General features: G+C 42.8%; 1 protein-coding gene and 1 pseudogene across 5 annotated transcripts in view; both read right to left on the reverse strand.

Moving 5' to 3' along the window:
* ASCC1 (activating signal cointegrator 1 complex subunit 1) overlaps positions 1-24,379 on the reverse strand; it is a 152,379-nt gene that overhangs the window by 51,666 nt on the left and 76,334 nt on the right. The window lies entirely within an intron of this gene.
* Positions 12,628-15,146, reverse strand: LOC118993421 (60S ribosomal protein L36-like; annotated as a pseudogene).

Consider the following 24,379-nt stretch of genomic DNA (forward strand, 5'->3'; position numbering starts at 1 on the left):
TGTGGTTCTTAATAACTGTGAGTTTGCTGTCCTTTCACTGTTCATATTTTTCATCTTCTTTTTCTTATATAAGTCCCTTTAACATTTCATATAATAAGGGCTTGGTGGTGATGAACTCCTTGAATTTGATCTTATCTGAGAAGCACTTTATCTGTCCTTCCATTCTAAATGAAAGCTTTGCTGGATAGAGCCATCTTGGATATAGGTCTTTGGATTTCATGACTTGGAATACTTCCTTCCAGCTCCTTCTTGCCTGTAAGGTCTCTTTTGAGAAATCAGCTGACAGTCTGATGGGAACTCCTTGGTAGGTGACTGTCCCCTTATCCCTTGCTGCTTCTAGGATTCTCTCCTTCATTTTAATCTTGGCTAATATAATTATGATGTGCCTTGGTGTGTTCCTTCTTGGGTCCAACTTCTTTGGGACTCTCTGAGCTTCCTGGACTTCCTGGAAGTCTATTTCCTTTGCCAGACTGGGGAAGTTCTCCTTTATTATTTGTTCCAATAAGTTTTCCACTCGTGGCTGTTTCTTCTCCCCTTCTGGCACCCCTATAATTCGGATGTTGGAATGTTTAAAGATGTCCTGGAGATTCCTAAGCCTCTTCTCATTTTTTTGAATTCTTGTAACTTCACTTTTTCCTCTTTGGTCATTTCTTCCTTCCTTCTGGTCCACCCCCTTGATTTGAGTCCCAGTTTCCTTTTCATCACTATTGGTTTCCTGTGCATTTCCCTTCATTTCAATTAGTTTAGCCTTCATATGTTCCTCTAATTTGTGACTATAATCAACCAGTTCTGTGAGCATCCTGATCACCAGTATTTTTAACTGTGCATCTGAGAGGTTCGCTATTTCTTTTTTGCTTAGAGTTATTGGCTCTGGGGCTTTGAGTTCTTCTTGAGCCATATTTTGGACTGTTCGTGCCTGTTATGTATGAGGAGCAGAGCCCTAGGTGTTCACCAGGGCCGGGCCACTCAGTTGCTGGGTTGTGATGCTGTATGTTGGGGCGGAGTCAAAGGAAAGCAATGGCGGCCCCCTCTGCTGCCTCCCGCCGCCGCTGGGGCCTGCACAGTCCATCTTGCTGCTCACTCCTCTGCTGGTTTATCTGCACACGAATATGTGAGCCCAGCCGGCCTGCCGCCCTGCACCCTCACTGGGTCTGCCTGACGCGGGGCTGCCTGGGTGCCTGGGAACAGGGGATCTTTCCTGCCCATCCCAACTCCACTGCTGGCTCTGCCCCTCTTACCAGTCTGGTTGAATGGTTGGTTGTTGTCAGACTTCCGTATACTTCAATTTTCTGTTCTTTGGCTGCATCTTTGTTCACCAAACCTTTGTTGTATTCAAACTTGGTTGTGGGAGAAGGCACAGTGTTTCCACCTACGCCTCCATCTTGGCAGAAGTCTTATGTCAGTATATTTTTAACAGTACAGTCTTTCAATTCTTACTGATGTTTTTCTGTTTAACTACAAATGAGTCACAAAGCTTCTCTGTCCTTTGCTTCCTCATGAGTGAATTAAAAATTATACAGAGTTGCTATGAGAAAAATAATAAATTATGCAGCTTTATCACTTAGATAGTGATTTGGATCTGAACACAGCAGCCATTTATTAATGGCTTAAATCTAAGCCCTTGGCTCAATCATTCCAGAGCCATCTTTACAGATATGGACTTACACTGCAGAATGATCACCGACTCCCTAAAAAATGCCAATTTCTGGATCTTATTGGGCTTTTTTCTTTCCAATTTAATTCAGTTCTATCAATTAACATTTCCTGAGTGCTTACAGTATACAGGCATATACAGGCATTATGCTAGTCACTACAAGAATAGGAAACTAAGCAAACATAGCCCTGGTAATTAAGAGCATACAATCTATTAAGATAACTATAAAGACGACTTTGTTAACAACACAAGCAAGTCGAGGTACTCTGAGTAATTTAAATGTTCAAGAGAATATAGTCTGGTTGGGACTAGAATACACTACTATGAGGATGGGCTTAGAGAACAGGAAGTTAACTCTACTCAAACCATCTTTGTCTCTCAGCTGAATGAATAAATAACATAAGCAAACAACAAACATTCATTGAACATCTACTATAAGCTATGAATAATAAAAGGCTTTGAATATACAAGGCTGAATAAGACATATGCTTGGCCTCCAAAACTGTACGAGTATTTGCGCAGAAAAAGCAGCAGAAAAGACAACAAGAAGGAAAGATACATTTGGACACAAACAGATGAGTAACATGAGAGAAATTTTAGTCACAAGAAAGATTATGAACAAAGATAGAAAGGATCATCAATAAGTAGTGAAGCTGGTTGGGGCTTGGGGCAAGCACAAGATCGTGGAAGATCAAGTTGAAATATTAAGTTGGTTTCATACCAGAAGATCTTGAATACTAGACTGAGGAATATGCATTCATTCAAAAAATAATGTAAAATAATGGGAGATTTTTAAGTAAGTCCCATGGTATATAGGCTATAGCTCAGGAGGACCAATGTAGCAGTATTGCATAGGATCTGTACACACTGGCATAATAAAAATAATGTCTGGGTAACATTTCCTAAGAGTGAACTATAGAAAAACATGCATAATGTGATCCCATTTGTGTATGGGCCCTCAATAGTGTTTGCTCTGCTTATAACCTGCTTATAATTCAGGAAGAAAACTGGGAGAGTCAGGGAAAGGGGAAGAGAGTCACTTAATTTCCACTTTACTCATCTGTAAAAGTTTATTTGTATAGAGAAAACAATGTAAAAAGTGTTGTGGACCACTCTGCCTGGTTTCAGAAATTGTAACTCGACCCCATGTGGCTAAGGGCAAGCTACGACCTCTGGAATGTGAGCTGCAGGAGACAGAGCTTGTATCTGGTAGCAAACGCTGCCTCAGTTTCCTCTCCCTGCCCCCAAAGCTTGGTCGGAAGTCAAAGACAGGTAAGACCCCTCACAGCAGGGGGTGGGCAACCTAAGCCAGACTCAATCACATGGGAGGCCATAATGGAAGGACTCGGGGGGGCCGCAACAAAGAGGGAACAATGGACTCTCACTCCCAGCTTTGACAAAGCCCCAGTCCCCATGTTCTCTGGGAGAAGCGCTTCCTGGCTCTAATCCCCTTAAGCCTGAATATCTGATGGGGAGGGGTGCAGCTCCTTTCCTTGCTAGATCATGTCCTGGGGAAACATCTGGCATCACAAAGACTTCCTGATAAACCTATGAAATCTGCTCTGCTAAGAGTGCTTTCATTTACATGTTAAGGGTTCAAGCAGGAAACCCTAAAACTCTGTTCCTGACAGACTCTAATTCAGACTAAGCCCTCAGATTTCTTTGAAATGTTGATTGATTCTTGCCACCCTGTATTCCTGTGTATTACAACCCAATAAAAGCCAGTGGAGGAAGGGGCTCAACGCCTTTTCCCCCTGAGAAACTGGCCACTGCTCAAGGCTTTTTTCCTCTGGGAAAATGGCCACCTCCCCTCCCCAAATAGATCGCATCAGGTCTCAGTCATGTTTACGCTCATCCGTGGCACACAGGGGGACTTGAGAGGAAAGGCACCCCCACAAAAAGAAGAAGCTTAGCTGTGAAAGGGAGATGGGAAATGGAAAGACAGTATCGTGATGCTGTCTGCATGGTTGTAGAAGTTAATTCTAACTACACATACATACACACTCTCCATTTCTCTTCACCAAACTTCTTGTCAACAGGAAGTAGTCTGCCTCTAACTACTTTTAATCTCCTTTGTCTGCCCTTTATTAAGCACAGGTTTTACAGTGAAACAGAACTAGGTCAAACCGTAATTCTGCCACTTACAAACACATACTCATTACTACCGACCTTGACCTGACCAAGTATACCAAGTATACCTGAACAAATATAACACTTGCGTGTTATAATAACATTTTTAAAAAATCAGAAAAGCTAAAAAAATGTACTGTAGCAGGAGACCTCCCTAGACAAGCCCAGACAAGTCAGAAGGACACAGTCCGTTTGCTGAGACACTAAGATGAGGAGGGGTGAGCAATTAAGTAACTAAGAAATAAGAACAAAAGAATATTGTATGATCCTATCAGCAGCCCTGCTTTCTCAGAAGCCCCGCTTTCTTGCTCCTATAAACCTGCTTCTGCCATGTAGGCTTAATAAAATCACTTCCGCACGCCACACTATATAAACCAGCCCCTGCCTGAGCTCGGGGCCCAGAATTTGGAGACTGACTCCTCTGGGTCTGTATGGGTAAATAAAGTTCCACTCCGTACACCCAAAAGTGGCTGAGTTGTTTTCTGTAACATTTTGGTCCCCTGACCAGGAAACACTCACGCAAGCAGGCCTTTTTTTGCCTCTGGTGAAGGCGGTGAGGGAGTGACCAAGAGGGAGTCCGGCAGCCGAAGGGAGGCACGCGCCCTGGTGATTTCGGGTCCCAGACACCCAGGACTCTGTGGAAGTCATCCCCCGAACCGCTCTTCGACCTGGGCAGGTGGGGTACAGACTGGAACCATCCGGACCTGGAAAGGTGCCAACTGGTATGTGCCCTGGGGACCAGAGTCTAAGACCAGGCCCACCGCTTGGGGTGGAAGGAAAGACTGATCACCTCTCAGGCAGGCAATTAGTCCTCTGGAGGCCAGTTGGCCATCTGGAAGGGGAAACGTATCCCCACCTGGGCAGTCCTACTTGGGCGGGACAGTCTTAACTCTTGGATGTTTGTCTGTGTGTTTGTGGGAGTGACTGTGTTTGCGGCTCCACAGATGAAAAACCTACGGAGCAAGAGTGGGCCCCAACCTGCGGTTCCTCAGTCTGTCATACGGCATAATGGCTGGGAGTTTAACCCAGATTCTACGCAGGCAGCCTTAGCTAAGACAGACCCAAGCACCTCACGAGAGGGGAGGCCAGGCAAGCGAAAGGAAAATCCCTTCCCTTTGTTTGTCTGCACCGTTCTGGGAGGATAACCATGGGCGNCCCCGAACCGCTCTTCGACCTGGGCAGGTGGGGTGCAGACTGGAATCATCCGGACCTGGAAAGGCGCCAACTGGTATGTGCCCTGGGGACCAGAGTCTAAGACCAGGCCCACCCCTTGTGGTGGAAGGAGAGACTGATCACCTCTCAGGCAGGCAATTAGCCATAAGTCCTCTGGAGGCCAGTTGGCCATCTGGAAGGGGAAACGTATCCCCACCTGGGCAGTCCTACTTGGGCGGGACAGTCTAAACTCTTGGATGTTTGTCTGTGTGTTTGTGGGAGTGACTGTGTTTGCGGCTCCACAGATGAAAAACCTACGGAGCAAGAGTGGGCCCCAACCTGCGGTTCCTCAGTCTGTCATACGGCATAATGGCTGGGAGTTTAACCCAGATTCTACTCAGGCAGCCTTAGCTAAGACAGACCCAAGCACCTCATGAGAGGGGAGGCCAGGCAAGCGAAAGGAAAATCCCTTCCCTTTGTTTGTCTGCACCGTTCTGGGAGGATAACCATGGGCGGGGAACCTTCCACTGTGTCAGACTGCATCCTGCAAAACTCTGACCAATTCCGGGGCCAGGAACCGAGCATGGATGATGGTCAGTTAGAGGTCTTTTACACCTCTGAGTGGCCAACATTTGGAGTAGGCTGGCCCCCTGAAGGAACACTGAACTTAGGTATAATTAGGGCAGTCCACCTCATAGTGACAGGCAAGCCAGGACACCCCAATCAGTATGTTTACATAGACAGCTGGCAGGAATTAGCGCAGGACATGCCGTCAGTGTGCAGGTCAGAAGCCTAAGATAGTAGGAAAGGCTAGCGGCAGGGGAAAAGTGGCGCAATACAGTGTTTTAGTCGCGTGGTCAAGAGAAACACGCCCCCCCCCCCCCATTTTCAAAGGAGAGGCAGAGGAAGAGCTGCCTATTGGTCTGCCTCCCCTATATGCTCTCCACCAGACCTGGGGAAGCGAAGACCCTAGTCTGCGACCTAGATTCTGGCTCCTGCTGGTCTCTGGCGGCAGAGTAGAGACCCTGTTCAAAGGGGTCGGCCTCTCTAAAATATGCCCCAGTATGAGAGAGCAGTCACTCAGCGAGGTGGCAGGCAGTGACTCCCCCCTGCTGGAGGGACAGGAGGCAGCCGAGGCCCACATGGCCCCCTGCATCTGGTCCTGCTAAACGGGTTGCCAAGGAGACGAGCAGCGCTACCCTAGCCTGCGCTACCCTAGCCGAGCCCCCGTGATTGAGCCAGGAGCGAGCTGTGAAGACCTCCTGGGCCTGCACTGGCAGCCTCGGCAGTGGGTCCTTTGGGAAACCAGATACCTCCCGGGAGTAGGAAGCCACCAGATTGCCTAAGAAAGGAAATAGACCAGCACACCAGAGCATGGAACAAAACCAGTGTGCCTACTGCAAAGAGAAGTGGTACTAGAAAACAGAGTGCTCCAAAAGGAAAAAGAAAAAGCCCACTGGCAGGCGACAAAGACCAGGGTTAGAGGCGCCTACAGTCCTCAGCCTAGCTGGCTTAGACCCAGACCAGACTGCCACAGGGCTTCAGAAACTCTCCTACTCCCCTTGGTGAGGCCCTGGCCAGAGATCTAAAATCATTTACCAAGAAGGAGACTGACCTAGTGTTACTGTGGTGTGTAGATAACCTCCCTTCAGCTGCACCAACCGGAGACCGGTGCTGGGAGGGCCCTTGCCAGCTGTTTGAACTGCTAACCAAGACAGAGTACCGGGTGTCATTAAAGAAGGGGCAAGCCAGCAATCTAGTGAGGCAGTGCCACAGCCTCACTCACATGGACAAGATGTCACTAGAAAACCTGTTAAAAAGGTACTTTTACCTCCCTAACCTGGCTGAGCTCTGCGCTTCTGCAGCAGGGCAGTGTGTTACGTGTGCCAGGAACAATGCAGCGGGGCACCCAGGAATAAATGCAGGAATACAGCACTCAGGGAGGCAGCCATTTGAGGACTTGCAGGTGGACTTTACTGAAGTCAGACCCAGCTGAGGGTGTAAGTACCTCTTAGTCTTCGTCTGCACCTTTGCTGGGTGGGTAGAAGCCTTCCCCACCAGGACTGAGAAAAGCTGAGAAGTCACCTGGGCCCTGATGAGGGAAATCATCCCAAGGTATGGATTGCCCCTGACTATTGGGAGTGATGACGGTCCAGCTTTTGTCTCAAACTTAATACATGAGGTAACAAGGCTCCTCCATATCACATGGAAACTGCACACTGCATACCGACCCCAGAGCTCAGGACAAGTAGAGCGCATGAACCGGACTCTCAAGGAAACTCTAACAAAGTTCCACCAGGAGACTGGACTGCCTTGGGCTAACTTGCTGCCGCTGGCACTACTTAGGGTTAGGAATGGCCCTAACCCTTCAGGCTATACCCCATATGCGTTAGTCTTTGGGAGACCTCCTCCCACCCTCAGAATAGATAAAGGGGGACCCCAGACCTCCCGTGGTGACATTGCTTTCTGAGGAGGTGAGGCCCACTATGGCTTCTCCCACCCTGCAAGTAGAAGTCTCCACCATGGATTCGCAGCCTCTGTGAGTGGGCTCTGCTCACCTGCTGCACCAGGGTCCTTGGGGGCCTCTGGGGCCTCCTTAGCTCTGGAGACTGGAGCCAGAGCCTCAGGGCTGCCAACGTACGTGGGCCAAACCAGAGTCAGAGTACTGCCATTTTGGGTAACATGGATGAGCCACATGAGTGCTCCACCATGGAGGACAGAGCATTCATGGGCAGCGCCATCTTGGACAATCCCGCGTGCATCGGTGCTGCCATCCTAGAACTGGATAAGACTTCTCTTCAGATTATGAGCTGTATGCTGCTGCTGAGTGGACACTGCAGCAGTCAGGTTCTCTGTGTAACTGGTTCTGATAGAAATGGCTCTGGTTTTGAAGGTCATGAACTGAGGTCCAAAGCGTACCATCTGATTTATAGGGTGTTTGCAAGGTCCAGGCTTCAGAAAGGTGCAAAATGTCCCTGCAAATCTAGGGACTTTTAGTAGAAGATACCTATAGTGCTAGGGACTTTTAGCTGCCAGATACTGAGTTCAAGTGCAGTCCTTCCCAGTGTAGGAAAGGAACAGGGATTAAAAGTGAATTATGGATAAATCTGGACAGGTAAAAAGGTTATAGAAGGTTTGTGAATATTGAAGAAAGTCTGTGGGAAGCTATAAAAATAAATGGAAATGTGAAAGTTTTGGAAAGAAATTATGTGGTGTTAGTAATAGAAGGTATAACGCATGGAGATGCATCTTGATGAGTATTAGAAGGAAAAAGATTTTCCTTTAAGCTTTGTGTTTTTCTCCCTACCTGATCCCTCCAGAATTTGGCATTCTGAAGGAATGAATGACGACGTAGTGTTTCTTTCCATAAAACCAATAAGACCAGTCATTAATAGTGGTTTTGTTAACCAGGACTTTGACTGGAATATCACGCCTGAAGGAGGCATGTATGGGTTCTGGTCGTCACCAAAAAGCCCTGAGGAACTGGGATTGACTTGCGAAGCTAGCAAAAGCCCATGAGAAAATCCTGTACTTTGATTGGTTGTGGCTGGTACTTTGGTTGATTGGTTGCGGTTCGTGCCAGTCTTTCTGGGGAAGGAATGAAGGTTGCCTTCCTGAAAGATGGCTAAAAAGAAAACTGTAGGCACAATGGAGGCTCAAGGATTTGAGTGAAATGACTGGTACAGGCGAAGCCAGATGGCAGATGTGTGGCTCTGCTTCTGTGCCCTGAGGGGCGGACTGAGAAGTCAATCGAAGGGTTCCCTGTGTGAGTTCCAGCAAAGCGGACTTAAGGATCATAAGTGATCCAGATTGCTCTTAGTGTGTTTATGCAAACGAACAGGCAAAATCAAAAGCAGGACCCAAAGTAGTCCCTGTAATAACAGTAAGGGTGATCTTAAGGAGAAAAACTGTGGTTCAAGGAAAATCACAAACCGCCGCACCAAAGAAACAGAAAGTTAGAATTAGAGAAATTAGGAACTAAATCCCCAGGCCTGGCTGTAGTTGATACTAGCCTTCCTTGGGCCACTAATCATACTTTTCTTAGGTTTAAGCTTCAGCCCCTGCATACTACGGACTATATTCCAGAATCTAGAAGCTACAGTAACTTGCAGAACAACCTCCAAGATCCTGTCCCTCCAGTGGCATCATTATCAGAAGATACCCAAGATATATAGGCTGGCCTTGTGGTGATGCTAGGCCAGTTAACGGTACTGCCAAGCATCAAAAGGGGGGAGATGGAGCAGGAGACCTGCTTAGACAAGCCCAGACAAGTCAAGGACATGGTCCATTTGCTGAGACACTAAGACAAGGAGGGGTAAGCAATTAAGTTACTAAGAAGTAAGAACAAAAGAACATTGTATGATCCTATCAGCAGCCCTGCTTTCTTGCTTCTGTAAACCTGCTTCTGCCATGTAGGCTTAATAAAATCGCTTCCAGTGCCACACTATATAAACAAGCTCCTGCTCGTGCTATGGGCCCAGAATTTGGAGACTGACTCCTCTGGGTCTGCATGTGTAAATAAAGTTCCACTCTGTACACCCAAAAGCGGCTGAGTTGTTTTCTGTAACAGTAATATCCAGACATAACCACTAGTAAAATTTTTATGTATTCAAATTAACTGATTTATTTCTCTCTTGCTCTTTCTTCCCATTTTTTTAAGGGAAAAAAGTAAACATTTACAAATTGTTTTGTAGTCTGTTCTCATCACATAAATACTCCATAGTAAATACTTTCCACTTTCCAGAGACACTTTTTAGTCAATCCCTACTATTCTCTATTCTAAAAATACTCTAGTTTTCCCCCCACCAATATGATCTTGATGAATATTTAGGTTATTTCTGGTATTTGCTGCTATACACAATGCTGTAACAAAAATCTCCACAATTAATCTGCCCATGTACCTTGATTAATTCCTCTGAAAAAATTTCTACAGGGAGAATTTGTGAGTCCAAGAAGTATTAAGTAAAACCCTTGAAATAAAAGTGCCAATTTACTTTCTTTTTATTTATACTCTTACCAGAAGTGACTTTCTCATGTCACTTATCAAACACCTATTTAGTACTCTCCTACTTTTAAAATTTATGTTTTCTTGCTCCAATTCGCTCAGTTGGTTGGGCATCGTCCCACAAAGCAAAGGTCTGCAAGTTCGACTCCAGGCCAGGGGCATGCAAGACGCATTGAACCTATGTTTCTCTTCTCTCCCTCCCTTCCTCTCTCTCTAAAAATAAATAAATAAAATCTAAAAAATTAAAAACAAAATTTGTATGTAATAGCTTAATTATTAAATAAATTTAAGGTCCCCAAACATGATAGGCTTAAAGAAAAAAATGCATTAGCAATGGAGAGGAATATTATTCAGTACATAATATTAAAAGGTTCAATTAACCAGGAAGTATCAACAGATTAAGCCAATTTATTTTTTATTTTATTTACTTATTTTCAGAGAGAAGGGAGGGAGAAAGAGACAGAAACATCAATGTGTGGTTATGTCTCATTTTCCCCCAAATGGGGACCTGGCCTGCAACCCAGGCATGTGCCCTGACTGAGAATTGAACCAGCAACTCTTTGGTTCACAGGCCAGCACTCAGTCCACTGAACCACACCAGCCAGGGCTAAGCCAAATTTGTTTAATTAAGATTTTATTAGAAAGAAATTGAGAAACCCAACATTAAAGAAAGAGATTACAACATATCTTTCAATGGCTTGTCAGGTCACTTTACCCATTTGTGCGCCCCTTGCAGTGACTAAAAGAGTTCCTGGTTCATTGTTAAAGTATTTATTTTAGGATATTTATCTTTTGTCCAACCACCTGTTAGCACTTTTACAGCACTCTTGTCAATTTTAGAGCTTTTCTTAGTAGACTGTTACCTGCAAATAATGACAGTTTTTGGTCTTCTTTTCAATTGACTCTGTTTTATAGTTGAGGTATTATTAGGCTCAAGTTTCAAAAAAATGTGTTTAAGAGTAATGGTTATTGTGGGGAGCCATGCTTTTATTTCTGATTATAAGGGGAATTAACTCAGTAAATATTACCATTCAATATGATTGTTGATTTTTTGCTTTAAATAATATTTATCATATTAGGCAATATCTTTTTATTTCTATCTTCTGAAAGATTTTAATGAAAATAGGTTGAATTTCATCAAAAGCATTTTTTGGTATGTATTTAGGTATTATTTCTATGTTTATCTATTAAGTAGAATATTATTATCAATAGATATTATTTTGGTCTTAATTTGTCTTTGCATTCCTGAGATATACCAACTTAGTCATAATGCATCATATTCATCTGATTCCTAGACTCCACTTTCAGGAAATTGTCAAATCAAGCAGATATTATTCTTCTTACATTCATGTGTCAATTCTCACTGTTACTCTTCTAGTTCAGGTATTGACTTCTTACCTGAATTACTGAAATGGCTTTTAAATATTTCCCCATCCTGTTCCTGACCCTTCATTTAATTATATATAGAGTAAATAATTGTATTAAATTTATATAGAACCATTTAGGGAGAACTGACATCTTTAGGAAACCAAGTCTATCACTGAATGTTGTGGACCACTCTGCCTGGTTTCGGGAATTGTAACCCTAACACCCCCCCACCCCCACACCCCTGTGGCTAAAGATGAGTGAGCAACCTCCGGAATGCGAGCCACAGGAGACAAGGCTTGTCTTTGGTAGCAAATGCTGCCTCAGTTTCCTCCCTGCCCCCAAAGCATGGTCAGAAATCAGAGACGGGTAAGACCCCTCAGAGGAGGGGCAACGTCATAAGCCAGACTCGATCACTTGGGAGGCCATCATAGAAGGACTGGGGGCGGGGGGGGGGGGGGCGGGAGGTAGCTGCAACAAAAAGGGAACAATGGACACTTGCCTTCCAGCTATGTGACATAGCCTGAGTCCCCATTTCCCCTAGGAGAAGTGTTTACTGGCTCTAATCCCCTTAAACCTAAACCTGAATACCTGATGGGGAGGGGTATTGCCTTGCCTTGCCAGAGCATGTGTGTATGTGTGTGTGTGTGGGGGGGGGTGGGGTGGAAATCTGGTATCACCAAGAATTCCTGAAAAACTGTGAAATCTGCTCTGCTAAGAGTGATTTTATTCATATGATAAGGGTCCAAGTGGAAATGAATCTCCCAAAGTTTCTGCAACCCCCTTTCCTGACAGACACTGACTCAGACTAAGCCCTCAGATTTCTTTGAAATGTTATCTACTGTTTGATCCTTGACGCCCTGTATTCCTGTCTATTACAACCCAATAAAAGCCCCTAGGGGAGGGGGCTCAACACCTTTTTCCCCTGAGAAACTGGCCACTGCTCACAGCTCTTACCTTTTGAGGGATCAGACACCTCTCCACCCCAAGCAGATCATGTCTCAGTCTTGTTTACTTTCATCCGTGGTGGACTGGGGGACTTGCGGGAAAAGTCGCCCCCACAACTGAACATGGATGTGTCTCAATTTATTTACAATTTCCTGTAAAAAAGTCTTGCCCATACTTTGTTATATTTATTCCTAAGTACCTTATAGACCTTGTTACTTCTGTAAATGGATGGTATCTTTCTAAAATGATATTTTGTGTTTGCTACTGGTGTATAGAAAAGCAACTGATTTCATAGCCAATCAGTTTGCCAAACTCTCTTATTATTTCTTTTTTTTTTCTCTGAATAGGTTTTATTACACAGAGGACATGGGGCTCAATCCTTCTTGGCAGCTGCCTTCCTCATGGCTGCCAGGACATCACTTTCTCTCTTCCTCATGGCATGGATGTGTGTCCCTACCCTTTCCTTGATGAATTTCAGGGCCCTCTTGTCCTTAGAGAACCTGAGCAGCTCCATACCATACTGTTCATAGAGGGCAAAGCCACACACCTCTCAGATCATGTCCCGCACAAACCTGGTATGCTGGGTGAGGCACCCATGGCAGTGGCTGTGCCTCAGCTTGTGCATGTTCTTTGTCACTTTGTGGCCCTTGTTGAGGCCCACGGCCATGCAGTACTGGAGAGCCACATCTACCGTTCCTCAATGGCAGCTACAGCAGAAGGCTTATTAGTTCTAATAACTTGATAATTGCAGGTAACCTGGGTTTTTTCTAAGATTTTATTTATTTATCTATAGAGGAGAAGGGAAGGAGAGAGGGAGAGGAATATCAATGTATGGTTGCCTCTTGTGAGTCCCCTGCTGGGAACTGGCCTGCAAACCAGGCATGTGCCCTGACTGGGAATTGAACTGCGGTTGTTTGGCTCACAGGCCCGCGCTCAATCCACTGAGCTACACCAGCCAGGCAGATAACCTTGTTCTATTTCAGGCCAGAAAATGTAATTTGTAAGACACCAACTCACTGAGACTTATTAAGCCCCACTTTATCATCTACTATGTAATAAATCTGCTTCAACTGACTCATGAGCCTGAAAAGAATATGAATTCTTCAAAGATGAATATTGAATTCTAGACATGACTATTGCATTGAATTTGTTATTTGTTAAAATATTCTGTATCTTTCTGATTTTATAGCTGCTTAACGTACCAATAATTGGAAGATATGTTACAATCTCTTCCTATAATTTTGGGTTTCTCAATTTCTTCCCCCCCAAATATTAATTATATAAATTTGGCTTAATCTGCTTCAAGGCTGTTCTGCTTGCTTCATATAAGTTTAGATTACATTATCCTGGTAAGTTGAACCTTTTATCATTATGTAATAGTCTTCTTGAATGCTAATAATGCATTTTTTCTTCAAGCTAATCATGTTTGATATCCATTCTGTTATGATAACTTTCCTTTGCTATTTGCCTACCATATCCTTTTCCTTTCTATTGCTTCAACTGTGGGGGCAGAAGAAAACTTTTCTCTACACTTTAAGGATTTTTTGGCTGGTCTTAAATCTAAATGAGACTTATTAATAAGAAAATAATCAAACTTAATTACATATATACATATGGGAACCCCCATGACAGGTTCAGAGACAGAAAGGGAGGTATTACATGACATTCGCATTATGAGTAAAGGTACCTCAAGAGGAACATCATTAGCAGGACAGTAAGAAGGGCAGACATTCAGTAATTAGAAGTTTGCCCTGCCAGACAGATAGGCTATAAAAAGTTATCTCTGGTGATAACTCTTGTTATGTGCAACCCCTAATTTAAATTCTTTAAGGAAGAGGTAAAAGTCTCTCATGAGCCTGCAGGGTCCCAACTGCCTTCAGCTCAAAATAATTCACGTGCCAAGTAGCACATTTTGGGAAGGCCTGCTCTGAAATCCTTTACAACTTCATGCTGTGGATATATCTCTCGTAAAGAACATACAACTGAATTTTCTTTATGTCTAATCTTATAATGCCTTTCTTAAGTGGTGAGTTTATTTCATTAACATATAAGTATTATATGTCTAGACTTCTTCATACCATCTTACTTTTTATTTCTACTCATTCCACTTCTTTTCCATACTTCTTAACCCTTATTGGGGTTGAATTTGTATTTGTTCCTTTTCCCTTTTTTATTTCTTTGGAATTTATTCCCACTATGTTCAGACTTCCTTGTAAAATTTTACTATGTGCATTTAGCTTAACAAAGTTAAATAATATCTTAACAACCCTCTCCCAAATAATAAAAAATCTCTAAAATACTTCAGTTTCAGAATTTCCATTAGTCCAGACCTGTATGAAGTTAGCTGACATTTGTGTTAGCTGAGCAACGTCAATATTATCATTTTTTTAAATTCTCCCAATTATATCGACAATGCTTGCCATTTTAAGTATTCACCATTCCTTCCTGCATCTCAGCCTTTCTGATTCATTTTCCTTTTCTTGAAATACACCCTTTAGAAGTTCCTTTACTATAGCTATCTCATGGTGATAAATTCTGAGTTTTTGTTAGTCTATAAAGTCTTTATTCCGCCTTTCTTTTCAAAATTACTTTTCCTAAATACACAATCCCAGGTTGACTATTATTTTCTCTAGAAAATATTCTGTGGTCTTTTGGCTTCTGTTGTTGAAACTGAGAACAATGTTGTTACAACTGTCAATTCTTTGTACATGACTTAAGATTTTTTTTGTCTTTAATGTTCTGCAGTTCCATTATGATTTATCCTGATATGGATTTCTTTTTATTTATTCTACTTGTATTTAATCTTTTTTTCTTTTATCCATTGCTACTACCTCATCCCAAGGCCCTCTAAATTCTTTACACAGACACTCATGTCATTCTACCTTCCCTCATCATGCCTCATCTATACCTGAAACTGGGTAGGATTTTTCTTGTGCCAGGGTTTTGCTCTGCATTTTCTTTCTTTCTTTTTTAAATATATTTTATTGATTATGCCATTACAGTTGTCCCACTCCCTCCACTTCATTCCCTCCACCCTGCTCACCTCCCTACCCACATTCACCCCTCTAGTTCATGTCCATGTGTCCTAAGTTCTTTAGCTTCTACATTTCCCACACCACTTTTGCCCTCCCCCTATTTTCTACCTACCGTCTATGCTACTTATTCTCTGTACTTTTTCCCCTTTTCTCCTCCTCCCACTCCCCTGTTGCTAACCCTCCATGTGATCTCCATTTCTGAGGTTCTGTTCCTGTTCTAGTTGTTTACTTAGTTTACTTTTGTTTTAGGTGTAGTTGCTAATAACTGTGAGTTTGCTGTCTTTTTACTGTTCATGTTTTTTATCTTCTTTTTCTTAAATAAATCCCTTTAACATTTCATATAGTAAGGGCTTGGTGATGATGAATTCCTTGAACTTGACCTTATCTGAGAAGCACTTTATCTGCCCTTCCATTCTAAATGAAAGATTTGCTGAGTAGAGCAATCTTGGATGTAGGTCCTTGCCTTTCATGACTTGGAATACTTTTTTCCAGCCCCTTCTTGCCTGGAAGGTCTCTTTTGAGAAATCAGCTGACAATCTGATGGGAACTCCTTTGTAGGTGACTGTCCCCTTATCTCTTGCTGCTTCTAGGATTCTCTCCTTTATTTTAATCTTGGCTAATGTAATTATGGTGTGCCTTGGTGTTTTCCTTCTTGGGTCCACCTTACTTGAGACTCCCTGAGCTCCCTGGACTTTCTGGAAGTCTATTTCCTTTGCCAGATTGGGGAAGTTCTCCTTTATTATTTGTTCAAATAACTTTTCCACTTGTTGCTGTTCCTCTTCCCCTTCTGATACCCCTATAATTCGGATGTTGGAACGTTTAAAGATGTCCTGGAGGTTCCTAAGCCTCTCCTCATTTTTTTTTTGAATTCTTGTTTCTTCATTCTTTTCTGTTTGGTTGTTTCTTTCTTCCTTCTGGTCTACTCCATTGATTTGAGTTCCAGTTTTCTTTCCATCACTATTGGTTCCCTGTGCATTTTCCTTCATTTCACTTAGTGTAGCCTTCATTTTTTCATCTAATTTGCGACCAAAATCAACCAGTTCTGTGAGCATCCTGATCACTGGTGCTTTGAACTGGGCATCTGATAGATTAGCTATCTCCTGGTTGTTTAAAATTATTGGCTCTGGGGCTTTGATCTGTTCCTCCGTTTGTGCTTTTGTTTTTGGTCTGGTCACACGTATTATGTAGTAAGGGGCGGAGCCTTAGGTGTTCACCAGGGCGGGGAAACCTACATTGCTGGGTTGTGATGCTGTATGTGGGGGCGGGGTCAGAGAGGGAACAATGGCGCTTGCTCCACTCTGTCTTGGATTTCAGTCCTTTCTGCCACATCCCACAAGCAAATCGGGCCCTTCTGGTGCTGGTTCCTGGGGGGGAGGGCTTGTGTATGTTCTAGGATCCTCTGGGTCTCTCCAACAAACTCTCTTGTGAGGCTGGGAGTCTCTCCTGGCACCTTTTCAATCAGTGCTTTTAGTCTTTATTTCCCAGTGCTGGGGCCCTGGGTTGCATGGTTTGTCTCGCTCCCTGTTTTCCCCTGGTTTATCTGCGTGCAAATATGTGACTGTGGTCAGCCAGCCGCCTTGCACACCTCACTGGGTCTGCTCGTTGCCTCCCTGCACCCGGGGTCTGCCAGCTGCTGCTTTTTCCTGACCCCTCTCCACTGGCCAACTCCACCCCTCTTACCAGTCCAGATGAATGGTTATCAGACTTCCATACAGTTCAATTTTCGGTCAGTTCTGGTTATTTTTTTGTTTCTAAATTTTTGTTGTCCTTAATTTTGGTTGTGTGAGGAGGCACAGTGTGTCTACCTACACCTCCATCTTGGCCGGAAGTCCTGCTCTGCATTTTCTTTTGCCTAGAACAAAAGGGGAGAGAGGCCTCCCCACCTCCTCTGCCTATAAACCCCTTAACATCTCAATTCAATATCAGTTTCTTAAAGAGGCTTTTCTTGACACTGCCAACCCTTAGTCATGGTATTTTCTCTCTGTTAGGGAACCACTTCCCCCACTGCTTCATCTTTATCACACTTGGCAATTACATATTTATGTGTTATTTGTTAACATCTGTTTTCTCCATTAGTCTGTAAACTATAAGGGGACAATGACTGTGTCTGGCTTTTTTAATCAGTCTATATGCACAGCCTGGCACAGTGCCTGGCACAAAGTGGGCACTGAATAAATTTTTGTTAAATAATTAAATGACCAAGCCCTGGCTGGTGTAGCTCAGTGGATGAGCGCGGGCCTGCGAACCACACAATCGCGGTTCGATTCCCAGTCAGGGCACATGCCTGGGTTGCAGGCCAGTTCCCAGCAGGGGACACATGAGAGGCAATTGTACATTGATATTTCTCTCCTTCCCTCCCCCCTCTAAAGATAAATAAATATTTTTAAAAAATAAATAAAATAAATGACCAAATGAAAACCCAGCTTGAGGCCCTGGCTAGTGTAGTTCAGTGGATTGAGCACAGGCCTGCAAAACAGAGGATCTCGGTTCGATTCCCAGTCAGGGCACATGCCTGGGTTGCAGGCCAGTCCCTGGCAGGGGACACATGATACATTGTGTGTCCTCGGCAGAGGCAACCATACATTGATATTTCTCTCCCTCTCTCCTTCCCTTTCCCTCTAAAGATAAATAAATAAAATATTAAAAAAGAAAAGAAAAGAAAACCCAGCTGTTTACATGGCATACAACAGTGCTTCTAGAGCTGTACTTGCTATCATTCCCTCCTCCTAAAGTGCTACTCCCTCAGCCTGCAAACTCCTTATTCAGCCAAGAAACCTCCTCTCTGAAGCCCCCCTTTACAAAATTTGCACACAGAAGAATATAGTTTTGCTGTTCACCTCTGTACCCCTAGAACCTCAATCATGGCCCTCACCCCAGCATACCTTAATTACTAACATCTGCCTTCTCCTCAAAACAGAGCCCTAGCTTCTACTGCACCTCACATATAGGCCATTTGAAAGACACCTGAGGTTTGAAAAGGAAACTGAAAATGCCCTCGAGAGTGATATAACTGATGGTGATAAGTATGTGAGGAGATAAGAAGATACAGGTTCACAGAATAAGTAAGGGGATTACCATCATTAGAGTTCCGAAAGAAAGTGAAATTGAGTGGGGTGGGTACAATGAAAACAGGTAGATTGTGAAGGAAAAAGTAAGGAGGTTGATGAACTGGCTTCATGTGCTCAGTAAAATGTGAGAAAGCCATGTCAGAGGGGCAAGGGTGGAGTCTTGAGAAAGTAACAAACAGAACAGAATAGCCATTGTGTTCAACTCTGAAGTCTTAGCAATAGCTAACTACTAAGTAATGAGTGAAAGGTTAAACACAAATTCCTTATCCAGTCATGCTTTACCAAACCCAAGGTTGCATCAATAAGTGTAGCTACACTGTCCGCTGCATCCAGAGGAAAAAACCTGATTAAGTGGCTCCATCCTTTTAAAGGTCAAGTACTTCACAGTCACCCACTCAAACATTTTCAGAAAATCTTTGATATAAAATATATTAAATCACACAAAGAAAGCTGAGTGTTTGTATTTTTATCACAAAATGGTCTCTCCCTCATGCCTCATATTGAGCTGTGTCTCCTCATATAAAGAAATGTAAAAGATTAAATGTTCTACGCTGGTAGGTGTGGCTCAGTGGATTGAGTGCTGGCCTGCAAACCAAAGGGTCACCGGTTAGATTCCAAGTCAGGGTACATGCTGGGCTGCAGGCCAGGTCCTCGGTGGGGGCTGGGCGAGAGGCAACCAAACACTGATGTTTCTCTCCCTCTCTTCCTCGCTCCTTTCCCCTCTGTCTAAATACACACAAATAAAAATCTTTTTTAGAAAAAGATTAAATGTTCCTTAAAAACAGGGTTATGTCTTACTAAATTCTGCATCAATTTACATGGCCTTGCAAAATAATTCGCACAAAGGTGGCATTCAAATAGTTTTAATACTGAATTAAATTAAGAGGTGTGTACAAGTCCTTCAGATACTACAGATTTGGGGAAAAGAATTTATAAATCTGTTTGAAGTAACACATGTGTATCTCTTATGAAGGAGGAATGAGCAATAAATAGAAAAAATTGTCCTGGCTTGTGTAGCTCAGTGGATTGAGTGCTGGCCTGAGAACCAAAGGGTGGTTGGTTTGATACCTGATCAGGGCACATGCCTGGGTTGCAGGCCAGGTCCCCAGTAGGGGACATGCAAGAGGCAACTACACATCGATGTTCCTCTCCCTGTCTTTCTCCCTCCCTTCCCTTCTCTCTAAAAGTAAATAAATAAACTTTTTAAAAAAGAAAATACAGCAGGAAAATACTCAAAACTGTTCTTTGTTGATCACACTAGTGGACCAAGTGGACATTCCACAAGACCTTTCAACTTACATGACCTTTATAGCAGGAAGTGTACAGAACCTGTAAGGGCTGGATCTGTGGCAACATAAAGGCTGTTTTCAACATTCTGAGGCCTTACCCTTTTATTAATGTGGGTACAAATTATGTCTGAGCATTGTCTTCAAAAGACACCTAGGTTCCATAGCTCTTATTTTTCTTCCTATTTCTAAAAAAATAAAATAAATGGAGCCACTTTAAACCGAGGTGCCCTGACCGGTGTGACTCATTTGGTTGGGAGTCATCCCGCAAAGCAAAAGGCTGTCGGTTCAAATTTCCAGTTGGGGCACATGCCTAGGTTGCAGGTTTGGTCCCTGGTTGAGGAGCATACAAGAGGCAACTAATCAATGTTTCTCTCTCACATGAATATTTTTCTCCCTCTCTTTCTCCCTCCCTTCCTCTCTCTCTAAAAATAAATAAATAAAATCTTAAAAGAAAAAATGGAATCAGAACTGCCACCATCCCAGAGGCTCTGCCTTGGTTGTCTTACTCCTCAAAGCTTTGGAATGTTTAAACCATGCAAACTAACCTTTGGACTGAGCCTAAAACAATACTGTACCCCAAACAACTGTTCACAAAGATAATAAGTGGTGACTACTACACTGAAAATTAGGAACATTCTTTATAATTAGCATCTCTGTGGTAGATTATCTGCACCTATACAAGTGCCCTCCTTCTCTGATGTAATTGATGTAATTGTTATCCTTTCCCTTGCCATCCTTATTAGGAACACTCTTTGGGTTTCTGCCTGAATCAGTGCTTCCCAAATAGCTATTCTTTTGGATCTCAAACAAAGAATGCTTGTTGCCTCTCATTTCACCTTCTCATATTTATTTTTAGGTTAACAAATTTCAAAAACCTATTAATTCTCTATACTTGAAGACCTTCTATAAAACTAAGATTCTAATCATTAAAATGAAAGGGTAAACATACCCAGCTAAGAACACTCAAGGCAACGATTTTATCATGTTTTCTCAGTGATCACTTTTTCCCTCTGGGGGCCACCAAGAATACAGTAAATCAAAGCTGTAGAGTTTATGACATACGTATATTAAAACAGACTTGAAGCTCTAAATTAGTAAATACAATTTTATCTCATGAAACACTGTAACCCCATGTAAATTTTTCACATAGCTTCACGCTAACTGCATGTCTGTAAGACTATCACAGATACTAGTCTTACAACAGTAAAGGTTACACTAGTACTAACAAAAACTAAGTAAATCCAATAACAGAGGAAAAGGAAACAAATTAAGAGAGGTCAGGCTGAGTGGCTATGATGCCCTATAAAGTTACAAGGTTAATCAAAGAAATTAAAACCCCAACTTCAATTATTTAAAAAGTGAGTCAACCCAAAAGAATTAAAAACAGTTCTATTCACAATGGCCAAAAGGCAGAAACAACCCAAATGTCCATCATCTATGAATAGATAAGCAAATGTAGTATTTCCATACAACAAAATATTACTCAGCCATAAAAAGAAATGGAACACTGTGGATAATCCTGAAAACATTATGCGAATGAAAGAAGCCAGACAGAAAACGCCATATATTGTAAGATCCCATTCTTAGGAAGTATCCAGAATAGGCAAATCTATACAGTCAATAGATTAGGGGTTGCCTGTGTGGACTGGGGAGGGAGCAGAGGAATTTATGGGAAGTAATCCCACAGGTTGATCTGATCATAAATTACTAACCAGGCAGGCCCTGGCACAGAGTCATGTCCCAGGCCTGTAACTTCTTTAGTGAAAGGTTTTAAGCCAGCCTTGTCCATTGTTCTTGCCCATCTTGGTTAACACACCTTTGAAACACTGGAATACTCCTCCAAGGTGATATTAACTCTCAAGAGAGCACATCATCTTGTTAATTGTCCTGTAATCCAATATCGTCCCTACCTTCTTCAATCTTCCTAACATCCCCTTCCTCCTTAATTTCAAATGCATAAAAGAAGATGCAAAATTGTTACTCTCTCTGAACCCTCTGAGATCTTGCTCTCTGGCATATATCACCAGATTGGATTAAATAAACTCTTACAAAAATTCTCTACAGATTTGAGTGTTCTTACATCAACACACTGAATTGTACAGTTTAAAATAGTTAAAAAGGTGAATTTTACCACTGCCATGGCCAGGTAGCTCAGCTGGTTAGAGTGTTGTCCTGATGCACCACAGTTATGGGTTCAGTCCCCAGGCAGGGCATATACAAGAATCAACCAGTGAATGCATAAATAAGTGGAACAAATTGATGTTTATTTCTCTCTCTCTCTCTCTCAAAATCAATCAACCAATTAATCAATCAATCAATAAAAAGAATTTTACCACTTTCAAAAAAATGTGAGCTACAATTTTCCATTTTACTCTAGAAATAAAAATTAGAACAGAGTCTATCCTACTCAACCACTATAATGTACACACACTGGAAACCTTTATCAGGGCATAGGGGTTCAGAGCTATCTATGTGTCCTTCAGTCAAGTTCCTTAAGCTCTCTGAACCTCCTTGATCAATAAAATGGGCCTAATAATAGTATCTATCTTATACAAATGTTGTGAAGGTAAAATGGAGATAATACAATCTAAGTACAGTGCCAGACAAGAGTAATTGATGAACAAAAGTTAGCCATAATTTTCCCTTGAAATAGTGCAACCTTAAATGTTAGAAATAAATCTTACTTAGGTTGAAGCAAGTTAATAAAAAGCTAGGAAAATCCCTTGGCAAGTGGAACAGGGAAACTGAGACAGCTGAACACATTGGTGGAGCAATTTATAACCAGATACAGAAGGTCACCAGGGCGGAGAGCCCCCAGATGCCCAGCAATGGGCAAAACTGGTGGTGGACTGTACCCCCAGGGTGGCCTTTCCTCCACAGGCACATTACTGGTCACAAGGTTCAGACCCCCTGCCCTGGCATTGAGCAACCAGTGGAATCCAAAATGCTGGAGGGGCACACCTGGAAAAGCTGATTAATACTCTACTGAGATCTCCCGAGGCCTCCCCTAAAATCGCTGCCTTTGGAAAGCAGACAAAAACCCCTTAAGACAAAGAATCCAGCAAGGACCCTCTATGGGGAACACCCACTCAAATCTTCTTTTCCAGTGAATTTTCTTTCTCCTAAGCATTAAGGGTCCGCAGGAGACTTACAACCAGGGGAGCAATGGGCAGTGGCAGCTCACTCCAGACTAGCCCCCTGAACCTGTCCCCAAGCTCCCTTTTTCCTGACTCTCCAGTGAACTGAAAGCAGCTCCACCTTGGCTCACTTGTTTCCTTGTTTCTCAAGGGCCAAAGTAGCAGCCCCTCCCAGTCTCTCTCCTGTTGCTTCCTCTATCCTAAGCCAGTCCTTGTTCCACTGTCTCCAGTTTTAACGAAAGTACTCTCCAAATCACCTGGATTCGTGTTGTGAAATCCTTCCTGCATGAAGTCAAGAACCCACGTGCCACCGGCTGGTCATAAGCAGACCCACTCTGAGCCTGGTCCCCTTTCCAGTAACAAAATCAAAGGTTGGTCACGAGCTGACTCTTTCAGGGGGTCTGTGAGGTCATAACTATCTTTATAATTGTTATATGATATTATCTGCCTTTTTCACTGCAATGGCATTTGCATTAAAAAAGCAATGATAAGGCCCTGTCTGGTGTAGCTCAGTGGATTTAGCACAGTCCTGCGAACCAGAGGATCACGGTTCAATTCCCAGTTAAGGCACATGCCTGGGTTGCAGGCGGTTCCCTGCAGTCCAGCCCCCAGCAGGGGATGCACAAAAGGCAACCATACATTGATGTTTTTCTCCCTCTCTCCTTCCCCTCTAAAGATAAATAAATAAATAAAATCTTTTTAAAAATTTGTAAAAAAAGAAATGATAAAACTGCTGGTACCTTAACAAAAACTAAGGCAGTAGCATCAAATTGTACCACTAATAGTATATTCTTCACTATACAGTCGTGGTTTTAAAAAATTTTTTTAAAGTGCCCTGGCTGGTATAGCTCAGTGGATTGAGCATGGGCCTGCGAACGGAACAACCATGGTTCGACTCCCAATCAGGGTACATGCCTGGGTTGCAGGCCAGTTCCCAGCAGGGGACTCACAAGAGGCAACTATACATTGATATTTCTCTCCCTCTCTCCTTCCCTTCCCCTCGAAAGATAAATAAATAAAATCTTTAAAAAAATTTTTTAAGTCAGTTTCATTTATCCTTAACAAAACAGTGAAAACAATGTTATTAAATCTCAGCCCTTAAGTACATGCCTTTTTAGTCTTCTGTGTGATGAAACTGGTAGTATACACAGAGCACTGGGCCACATATTGAAACAGACTGCTCTCTAGAGGAAAAGCACCCGTGGGGTTATTTGAGTTGTGAGCTAAAATAGCCTCTCTGTCCACATCACACAATTTTTACTTGAAAGAACGACTAACAGACAAATTAGTTATTTGGACTTGGCTATTTAGCTTTTTCTTTTTCAAAAAAAGAACTTCAAAAAAAAGTTACCGGTATTTTCTACCAATTATGAAATTCAAGAATACAAATGAAAATCCAAATTAATAGTGATATTAGCATGTATTTTTAACATTTCATATAGTAAGGGCTTGGTGATGATGAACCCCTTGAACTTGACCTCATCTGAAAAGTGCTTTATCTGCCCTTCCATTCTAAATGATATCTTTGCTGGATAGAGTAATCTTGGAAATATTCTTGCATTTCATGACTTGGAAAACTTCTTTCCAGTCCCTTCT

This window comes from Sturnira hondurensis, unplaced genomic scaffold (assembly GCF_014824575.4).
Source record: "Sturnira hondurensis isolate 20B ecotype Veracruz unplaced genomic scaffold, ASM1482457v3 Scaffold0008761, whole genome shotgun sequence".
In the NCBI taxonomy this organism is placed as follows: Eukaryota; Metazoa; Chordata; class Mammalia; order Chiroptera; family Phyllostomidae; genus Sturnira; species Sturnira hondurensis.